Source organism: Dasypus novemcinctus, chromosome 3, assembly GCF_030445035.2.
Source record: "Dasypus novemcinctus isolate mDasNov1 chromosome 3, mDasNov1.1.hap2, whole genome shotgun sequence".
Lineage (NCBI taxonomy): Eukaryota > Metazoa > Chordata > Mammalia > Cingulata > Dasypodidae > Dasypus > Dasypus novemcinctus.
The window spans coordinates 26,455,577-26,467,044 of record NC_080675.1 but is presented as its reverse complement, the minus strand read 5'-3'; the positions used below and the strand labels follow the sequence as shown (position 1 = coordinate 26,467,044).

The 11,468-nt window shown below is 41.0% G+C and overlaps 1 pseudogene; it reads left to right on the top strand.

Moving 5' to 3' along the window:
- Positions 1-269: 269 nt before the first annotated feature.
- Positions 270-10,992, top strand: LOC101418009 (actin-related protein 2/3 complex subunit 1B pseudogene; annotated as a pseudogene).
- Positions 10,993-11,468: the final 476 nt, after the last annotated feature.

Here is an 11,468-nt window from a genome sequence, read left to right as displayed (position 1 = left end):
GGCTATTGTTTATGAGTGTTATCTCTATACTCCTCTTCCTGTGAGCCTCTCACTCTTCCAGCTGGGTGTCTAAGCGTTGGCTTACAATTTCATGTGATAACTTGAGAATCAGTGAGACTTTTTTTTTTTTTTTTTTACTTACAGTGGACCTGGGCAATGGCACAGGAACTGATTGAAACAATCTAGCTGCAGGTTCTGAAATATGAAGTAGTCTGCTGGGCAAGGTACAAGAATATGGAATATGGCAATCTTTGGTCACAGTCGAAACCATGGACAAAAACCTGTCTGCATCTAGTCACAAGGCACAGAACTGGACGGGGATTAAGAGACAGGACTCCAGGAATGGGAGCCAAGTCAGTAGTCCATTGTAACAGCCAACACTCTTGATTTAAAACAACAGAAACCCATGTTGGCTATCTAAAGCAAAAAGAAGATTTATTGCAAAGTGATCTGGGACTTACAGATTGAATGGAGGCTCGAGAATCAGCGTTGGATAAAAAGCAGAGACATTCACAAAAATAGATTCCCAGTGGATTAAAGACCTGAATGTGAAAGGCAAAACTGTAGAGCTTTCAGAGGATGATGCAGGAGAATATCTTCATGAATTCAGAGTCAGGGAGGATTTTTTTTTAACAAGGCACAAAAAAGTACTATCAATAAAGGAAAAGATCAATTTTTCTACCACTTTGAAATTAAAATATTTTCCCCTCAAAATATATCTTAATAAGAGTGAAAAAACAAGTTACAGAGTGGGAGATGATATTTGTGACATTTAATTACCAAAGGTCTAGATCCAAAATATATAAAAACTCCTATAAATCAATGTGAAAAAGACATACAACTCTTTAGAAAATTGGGTACAGGACATGAATAGTCCTTTAGCAAAAGAGGAAATCCAAGTGAGTAATAAATACATGAAAATGCACTCAATCTAATGGTAATAAGGGAACTGCAAAATAAAAATATTACATACTCACCAGATTGGCAAACAGTAAAATGTCAGACAATACGAAGTGGAAATGAAGATATGGAACATTAAATTAGTACAACTGCTGTGCAAAACTCTGGCATTATCTCCTCAAGATAGAGCATACCCTGTGACCCAGCAATTCTACTTTATTTATAATAGAATGGATCTGTAACAGAATGGATCTATATAAATTGTGGTAAAGTTATACAACAATTCAGCCAAGGAAAGAATAAACTATGGTTACACATAACAACATGGACAAAAGTCATATACTATATAAAGATCCAAAACTAAACTGAATTGCTTAGTAATGGATATCTAGGTGGTAGAGTTGTAAAGGAAAGCAAGAAAATAATTAGCACAAAAGTCAGGATAGTGATTATTTCTAGGGGAGGGGGAGAGGATTATGATTGGGGAACAGCATAAAGGGAAAGAGGTTTGGGGGGCCTGATAATAGTTTCATCATGCAAACAAGGACAATGACCAGCTGTAACAACCTCCCTTGCTGGAAATGCTTTCATTGGCAGAAACTCATGCAGGCAGGGTTAGTGGCCTGGGTACAGGTCCCTGGACAGCACACAGATATCTAGCAGAGCCAAATATAAGCCTCTGGGAGAGGGATCATAACCTTCGAGCTTTGGGGATTTTGAACTACAGTACATCACATCATAACAGAAACCTTGACTCCGGCCCTCTCCTGCCAGCTTAGTGTCTATGGTTGGAGGTAGCACCATACCTTCAAACCCAAGGGAAGGGGTATAAACCTTGTGATTACAGCCGTATGACATAGCAAATGAATGACAGGTCTTGCCAATCAACAGTCATCCTCCCCTGGGATATTCAAAGGTCTGTGAGCTGAGTCGTACAGCTGCCCAAGTTTGCTTGCCTTAAACACTAAGGCTGTGGCCCATTTCTGTGGAGCACTGCAGGAAACCATTTTTTCCTAGGAAGCCAATTTATAAGGGATTAGCCTTGGCCAAGTTTAATTCTTACATCTGACTTTAATTTTCCTACTTGGTAGGTATTATAATTATTTTATTTTTTGCTAAAAATTTTACACATATTTACATATATTCCTTAATAAATGCCTTCTTAATAAAAGAGAAAGAAAAATATTGGAACAAAGAGGACAGTGGTACAGTTACCACAGCCAAGTTTCCAACTTAAGCAAAGTCTGGTCTTCAGGCTATTATGGCACATCCTTATATCACTCATCTTTGATTCCAAGTCCCTGTACAATGGGAAAGTATCTTGGCACAGTGATGGCCTCCAAATGAAGTACCTGGAAGCTTATGCCAGAGGTCATAGAAGAGAAAGCCTCAGAGACCAAATTAATACGATCAAATGACGCAATTTATTAAATAAATGAAAACACACAGGGAGACGCAAGGGGAAAGTGAAGGGGTAAAGTTAACACGCTAAGGATAAGTACGAGCACAAGGGAAGGACCAAACAGTCTGAATCTTGGGGTATGCAATGATTCTGTCCTTTCTCTTTCTGCCACATCAGCCTTCCCCGCTGAAGGTATGGTTTTGAGGACCAGAGCTGAGGTTTGGGCAAAGGAGTCTGCAGATGAATGATGCTCTGGGCCAATGGTACAGACTTGCTCTGTTGGAGAAACAGGTAAAAGTACAACTGGCCATAGTTGGAGCTGGCTGAACAGCCTGATTGATAGCCATGGGTTTTATTTGTGTTTCTTGGATCTAGAATGGGTGTCATGATGGGTGGTAAATAAAGGCGTGGTGAATATTAAGTAATATATAGTTGACGTATCCTGAGTATTTATTGCCTCTCGTAGATTTAGTCTCATATGTATGTGTTTAGTACTCAGGTATATCCTGGAATTTAGACACAGACTCAGAAGCCATCACCCAGCCCTTACCTCCTGGTCCCCCTCCTTTCCTATTGTTTGAGTATATTTCTATTCCGCAGCTTAGGGGAGATGTGAGGTTTAATAAAAAGGCCTGACCATACCTTGAACCCAGAAACAGAACAAGCAGTATCAGCTGCCTATGGGGGGAGGGGTGGGGAGCCTCCGTGGTGGGGCTTCTTTACCCTGGGTTATAGTAATACCCCACCCTGGGCAGTGCATATTGGTCTCTCCCCTCCAATATGAAGTGGGTTGCGGGGGACTGCCACCCACCCACCCAGACACGAGTAGTTTGGCCTGCCCAAAAGACCAGTCACTACGGGAATTCTTCCCTGCTCTTTGGACCCTTTCTTCTCTATATGTAATAAAGTGGTCATTTGCTGAAAATTTCTGTTGTTCCTGAGCTTGTGTTCCTACAACTCATGGATGCACCATGCAGCAAATTGCTCCACAAGGTGCCTCATGAATATTAGATATATGTTGGTCCTTTCATCTCTCCATGTTTAGCACACATGTATTCTTCTTGCTAGCTTCTTATCTTATGCTTAATATGTGCCATAATTATGCTTCCACCTAACAACTTTTTTGCTTACTAGGTACTGATCTATACTTGAAATACTTTGAAAGATTATGCCTATGTTTTGCAAACCACGTATTTATCTGGTAGAACTGAATATTCTCAAAAACAAACACACATCACATTTCTGATTGGCTGAAAATAGGTCATATACCTGCTTTACTGTCTATGTCAGAGCAGGGAGTAAACAATGTGGCCCCTTTGGGTTATGAGGTAGGTGTGAGCACTGCTTCCTATCAAGGGTACTCATAAAGAAGACTTTCCCCATAAATGAGATCAGGGTTCTAATAGGAAGAAGGAGAGCAAATACTAGACATCCCAATAAACAAATGCCTGCCCCATAGATATAAAAAAGGTGTTTGTAAGGGAGCAGGTTTGGGAATAAAGTTAGAGCCCAGTTATCTGAAATAAGACATTTATCTGCGCCAGCCAGGCAGCAGAATGATCTGAGTCTGAATCTAGGCATAGTAGACTGGAACATTTAAGAACCTTTTCCTTCTGATCAGGATAACTATATGCCTATTATCCTGAGGGTGGGGCTGAATTTACAGAAAGCAAGGAAGTATCTTTAAGCATGGAGAGTAGAAGGAATGAAGAAGTTATGATTAGACAATGCCTGAAAAATGTCTCTTTTATTTCCTGGCATCCTGGCCAGCCAGGAATTTCTGAGTTTACATTGGTAAATGTTATAGAAACTTTTCAATGAAAAGTCCAACAATTTCCACTATTTGAAAGCTCCCCAAACCAGTTAGCAGCTCTGTAAAAACTTCTCTGCTTTGTAATTTTTCCTGTCTGTAACTTTTCCTGTAGAGCAGGGGTTTTGAATGAGGTATCTGTGAGCTTGAATTGAAATTCATAAAAACATTATTCTTGTGCAGACATGTTGGTGTGGGTATATTTATTAAATAACACACAGTATAGTGTATTATTTAATACACTATATGTGGTTTTCACCTGATTGGCAAAAGGGTCCATGGAATAAAAAAAGTTAAGAACACCTGTTTTATTTATTTATTTATTTTTAAAGAAGCTTTAGATTACATAAATATTACATTAAAAATATAGGGTATTCCAATAAGTTCCCCTCCCTCCCTTTCCCACACTTTCCCACATTAGCAACATCCTTCATTAGTGTGGTACATTTGTTACAATTGATGAACACATATTGAAGCATTGCTACTAAGAGTGGACTGTAGTTTACATTACAGTTTACACTCCATCCCACACAATTTTGTAGTTTATGATGAAACATATAATGGTCTGTATCTGTAACTGAAATGTTATGCAGGACAATTCCATGTCCCAAAACTGCCCCCACGTTACACCTATTCTTCCCTCTCCCTCCCCTCAGAACCTCTGGTGGCCACTGCCTTTATTTCAATGATAAAGGTCTTTTCACTTCTAGAATAATAATAAGTCTATAGTAGAATAATAATAAGTCTAATTTAGTCCATGGTTTATTCCCAATCTTGAAGATTTTGGAATGGTGATGCCTATTCTGTCTCTAATTGAGAGGGAGCTTAGAGTCCATGGAGCAGATGGATGGAACTATGTTGCTTGCAGTTGCAGACACTCTCTTTCCTTGGGATGGGTGTTGTCCATCATAATCACTTTGTTAGTAGTCCTGGGTGAATCTAATGAACTATAGAGTAGGTGTTGCAACTCTGCTGAGATTCAGGGCTCAATTGGCACATGGGCAGACCAAAGATTTAAGTCTTTGGGACATGTATTTATCAAGCATAGTGCAAATTGTAGGTTCAAATAAAGGGGCAGAAGAGCCATGTATAGGGACCCTATAAATGAGTCTAACTCTGTTACACTGGGGAGCATAAATTCCAAAGTAAGGTCCACTGACAGGGTGCTAGATTCCTGAACTGTCTTCCTTGCTTATAGTGTCTGGATGTTTCTAGAGCCCTCAGGAGCCCTATTGTTTGAGGCACTGTTCACTGTGGCAGTCAATGAGATCCTGCTGAAATGTGCATAAGCATAACTTCTGGAATGACATGACTCACTTTGAAATTTCTTAGCCATAAAAACTCATTTGTATTTACCATTTCTCCCTTTTGGTCAAGGTCTTTTTCCAGATGCAATTCTAGGAGGCACTTGGTAATAATCCCTTGGTGCCAGGAAGACTCATCTCATGACTGTGTAGATCATGTCCTACATGGGGGCGGTGGGGGGATGGAGGGTGTGGGAGTCATGTCCCACATGGGGGTGGGGGTGAGCAGAGAGAGGGGAAGGTTTTATATGCTGAGTTTGGCTTAGAGAGAGACCCCGACTGAGCAACAAGGAGGCTTTCAGGAGGTAACTCTTAGGCAATATATAATACTAGCCTAAATTTCAATTTAACAAGGAAAGGTTCTTAAGTTTAGTCATTAATATCAAGGGCCCAGCATAATGTTCTGTCTTTCTTCACGAGGCATTGCTCTTATACTTGGCACATTCTTGCTGTTCTATTAGAGAATGTAGCAGAACTCCCCAGGATGGGAATTCAATATTCTTTTGGTTATTGTGTGGGTCTGCACCCACAGAGACAATGCTCTGTGAACATGTGAGCATATTCATATGCCTTAGAGGCATGTCCCAGGTGAATCTCTCCCCATGCGCCCCCCATCACTGATAATGGGCACCAGTGATCGTCCCCTGCCACAGTTGTGACCCTTCTATGATCCTAAACCTCTCCAAAAATGAAGCCAACAATATAGCCAAATAAAATTAATAAGAGAGTGAAATAATGAAATGTTTTAAAATAACAAAATTTTAAAAATTGAAATAAAATTTTTTAGATATTGTCTTTCATCACGGTAAGATCTGTTGTCTATATGTACAGTGACATTTTCTTCCATATGTTCCTCCAGTGTCTTATTTTTAAAAATTTTATCTTCAAAGAAGTTTTAGGTTACAGAAAACTCATGTAGAGAATATAGGGGATTCCCATATACCCAAGGCCCGACCCCTGCTCCCCTCTCCTCTATTAATAACATTCTACATGCAGATGGTACATTTGTTACAATTGATGTAGAAATATTGAAGCATTGCTACTAACCGTGGTTGATGTTTTACCATATGGTTCATATTTTGGATCATACACTTTTATTTTTTCAGGGGATGAGGGAGCTTAACCAAAAGTTATATAACCTAAGCCTGTGCAGAAACATGGGCTGGCATCCTTAAATAACCTCCAAGAAACCAAGAAAAAAACATCATCCCCCTTGGAACCAAACTTGTGTGAATCAAAAGGTGCTAGAAGCACACCCAAAGCAGGAGGTCCTTCAACAAAGAAAATCCTGTGTGGAGCTTGTCTTACCATATATGGACAGAGCTATACCTAGCCAATCATACCATGTCAAATTAACCCTCCCCATAGCAGTACCCACCTTCTATCCCCCAAAAATCTCCTTTAGTCCAAATCCAGGAGACTGATTTGAAGCTTGCCTCCTCTCTCCTTGCCGGCTGACCTCACAATGAAGCTCTTTCTTTTCTTAAAACCTGATATCATAGAATTAACTTCTGTGTGTATCTGGCAGCAAGCCCTTGTGCAATACAATAATTTCTCTGGAAAGTCATATCTTTCTTTCTCACTTAGATGCACACATGCACACAAACACACACATATTCTTTCAAAAGAAAGCTATTCTAGAATTATTTCTTAATAGTAGGGTGTTGGTAATGGGAGTGTTGGCCAGTAATTCCCTTAGATGATATCCTGAGGCACTGGACAATTTATATTTACAGGAGCCCTCGGGTCTCTTAGCCTAATTTTTTGGGCTTACTCTCTAAAAGTCATCTTGGAAAGATGCTCAGAGCACTATACCAAGCTTGAGTGCAAGCTGAGCTTTGAAAAATGACATCTCTAAGGAAGTTGTTGACAGCCCTTTGCTATTCTGGTTAATTAAGGTATTTCCCTTCTTTAATCCCATCTGGACACTGAAACACTCTCCAAAGAGTCCCCTCCCACCCTCCCTATGCCCTACCCCCAATTTCACAGCTCTACTATGTAAGCAGCTGACACTGAACTTACTCTGTAAGTAGTATATAAACTATGATACACAAGATTTAACAAACATACAGTGGTAAAAACAGCATGGTATTGGCATAAAGATAGATTGATCAATGGGATAAAATTGAGAGCTCAGAAATAGACTCTCACATCTATGGTCAAGTGATTTTTTACAAGGTTGTCAAACCTACCCAGTCAGAACATTCTCTTCAGCAAATGGTGTGAGGAGAACTGAATATCCATATTCAGAAGAAAGTAACAGGACCCCTATCTCACACCTTATACAAAAATTAACTCAAAATGGATCAAGGAACTAAATATAAAAGCTAAGACCATTAAATTCCTAGAAGAAATATCTATTTCTTAGGGAAATATCTTTAAGATCTTGTGGTAGGTAGTGGTTTCTTAAACCTTACATCCAAAGCAAGAGCAATGAAAGAAAAAAGAGATAAGTGGGAACTCCTCAAAATTAAACACTTTTGTGCTTCAAATATTTTTAGGAAGATGAAACGGCAGCCTATTTACTGGGAGACAATTTTAAGTAATCGCATGTTTTAGTCAGACAGAGGGGTGCTGATGCAAAATACCAGACATCTGTTGGCTTTTATAAAGGATATTTTTGGGGGTAGAAGCTTACAGTTACCAGGCCATAAAGTGTAAGTTACTTCCTTCACCAAAGTCTGTTGCCATGTGTTCGAGCAAGATGGCTGCCGGAGTCTGCAAGGGTTCAGGCATCCTTTTCCTCTTAAGGCTCTGTGGTCCCAGCTTCTTCCAAAATCAATTTTAGGCTGGGACAAGGTTTGTCTCTCTCCTAGGGCTCATTTCTCTCTGGCTTTGGCTGCTCTCCACAAGGCCAGCTGTAGACCATCAGGCTCATTCTCTTCCTGAGGCCTCTGCTCTGTCTAATGGAGCCTTCTTTTCTTTCCTCATGTATCTGCTTCTCTGTTTACTTTTGAAGTGGGTGGGGACTCTATGTCTACTGACTTGGTCCAATCAAAGCCTTAATCATTATTTAACAAAGTAAAAGTGAAACATCTGAATCCAATATAATCTAATCTAATATGCCAAGAGTAATAAACCAGTTATAAACACAATCCAATATATTTCTGGAATTCATAAACAATATCAAACTGCTATACCACATATCTGATAAGAAATTGATTTCCATGTTATATAAAGAGCTTGCACAACTCAATGATAAAAAGACAAGCAGCCCAATTGAAAAATGAACAAAAGACTTGAATAGACATTTCTCTAAAGAAGAAATACAAATGGTCAAAAAGCACATGAAAAGATGCTTAACATTCCTAGCTGTTAGGGAAATGCAGATCAGAGTTATATGAGATATCATTTCATGCCTTACAGAATGATCATTAAAAAAAAAAAAGAAAATTAAAAGTGCTTGGATAGGATGTGGAGAAATAGGAACACTCCACTTTTGGGTCAGAGAGTAAAATATTGCAGCTTCTGTGGAAGAAAATTTGGTGGTTCCTCAGTAAGGTAAATATAGAATTGCCACATGATCCAGCAATCCCACTACTGAACAACTGAAAGCAAGGACACGGACAGTTATTTGCACCCCGATATTCATAGTAGCATTATTCACAATTGTTAAAAGATGGAAACAACCTAAGTTTCTGTCAAATGATGAATGGATAAACAAAATGTGGTATACACATAAGATGGAATACAACTCAGCTGTAAGAAGAAATGAGCTTGGGAGGCATATGATAATATGAATGAACTTTGAAGATATTATGTTGCGTAAAATAAGTCAGACACAAAAGGACAGACATTGTATGGTCTCACTGATATGAATGAAATACGATGAGTAAATTTACGGAGTTAAACTGTAGAATAAAGGATAGTAGGAAACAGAATTTAGTTTGAGAAGGGGGAACTGATGAAATGTATGTAAAATGTTTAATAAGATTGATTGTAAAAATGAGGAAATGCATGGAGTTGATGGTAATACATTATAATAACTAACACTACTGATTTATAAAAGTGATTGTGGATGAAAGGAGTAGTCTAGGAAGGTTAATGTAGACTGAAAGACAGCTAAAGGATAACCCAGGGACTGTGTAATATAGTGATTTAGGTGGTAGATGAGGATTGTGGTTAATAATACAAGAATGATTCTTTATTACAAGTTGTGAAGAGTAAGGGATACATGGGAAAAATTCAACTAATGTAACTTAAGAGATAATAGTTAACAGCGATATTGTAATATTTTTGTAGTAAAGGCCAAGAAGGTAAAAAAAAAGAATATAGGATTTTGTTTTATGAGATGTAAATAAGATCAGGCTTTTTTTTTTTTTTCATTTTCTTCATTAACAAGGAGACTTTGGTCATATCATTTTGCCAATCTATGCTCATTTATTCACCTTTTAGAACACTGGAGAAGCAATTGAGTTTGTTTTTAGGATTAAATAGGATAAAGGTGCTTGGACAGGATTTTTTAGAGTAATGCTTCCATAATTTGTTAAGCTTCCTTTTGTCTGTTATTTTATTGTTTGAAGGTGAAATAAAATATTTTAAAAGAAGATCATTTTCAGGGAACTCTGAGCAGTCCTGCGCATAAACTGCAGAGTCTGTGGTGGGATGCCCACACAAGGCATGTGGCCGTGGAGCCCATCAGGGGCTACCCTGGAACACATATTGCCACCTGCCCCAACAACCGTGAAGGGCACATCTAGAAGAGGAGCGGGGACAAGTGGGTCAGGTACACAAGCTCAAAGACCACAACGGGCAGGTGACAGGCATTGACTGTAGCCCTGAGAACCACCGGAAGGTGACCTGCAGCCCAGACCTCCAGGCCCACGTATAGAAGCTGAGGAGCCACATGCGGAAGCAGGTGTGCACTGCGCCCCCTAGGCGAGCAAGTTCACCGTGGGCAGCGGCTCCGGTGTCAACGCCATCTACAATTTTGAGCAGCAGAATGACTGGTGCAAGTACCTCATAAAGCCCATCGCTCCACCGTCCTGCCTGGACTGGCATCCAATGACGTGCTCCAGGCCGCTGGTTCCTGCGACTTCAAGGGTCGCATCTTGTCAGCCTATCTCAAGTAGGTGGACGAACAGCCGGCACCCACACCGTGGGTGGGGCTCCAAGACGCCCTTCGGGCTGCTGATGTTTGAGTCCAGCAGTCGCTGTGACTGGGTGCCAGGCATCTGCTCCCAGCCGGCGGGAGCCGCGTGGCCGGGGGCAGCCTCCGCAGCGCCGTGCGCCAGGCCGACGCCAACAAGGAGATGGCGGTCGCCATCTGGCCTCTGAAAAGCTGCCGCTGCTGAAACCTTCATCTCAGGAAACAGGCCGGTGGCGGCGGGCCACGCCTGCCTCCGGGGGCTGTTTACCTCCTACGGCGCTGCGGGGACGCTGCGCTTGGGCGCGCGGCTGGACGTGCCCAAGCAAGGCTGGCAGCGCGGCACGACGGCCGCGAGGGCGTGCAGAGCCTGGATCAGAAGGAGGGCTTGCGCGCGGGCCGCGGCGGGCCTGGCTTGGTGCCCAGCGGGGGAAAGGCCCGGTGCTCTGCCCTCTGGGAATGGACGGCAGCTGGAACCGGCGGGATGTGAAGAGATGGGAGTCAGCGGCCGGTGAGGAATATGTTGCTTTTATCCCAGATTCTGAGGGAGGAGGGCGATGAGGGTGTCAGGGGGTCTCTCTGCTACCATCACGGACCTCCGTGTGCCTACAACCTCAGGAGTTAGGGTGGGTGGCTTTTTTTTCCCCTTTAACCTACTGAAGGAACACGTGCCTTTTCCTCAGAGAAATGCTTTCCTTTATTGTAAAAAAAAAAAAAAAAAAAAAAAAGCACCTTAAGCACCATCTTGTCATGAATGACTTCAAACTGTGGCGATCCTACGACTGCAATTGTGAAAGAAAAAAAAAAGAGATGATTTTCAGAAAATACCATAATGACCATTATATGGATGCATTAATAGAAATGAACACGTTAAAGATTTTATTTTACTCATCTATGAAGGAACCAGGCAGATGTTATAACTGGTTCAAGAGAAAAGTTGAAACAGCACAAATTTCCTGACAAGCA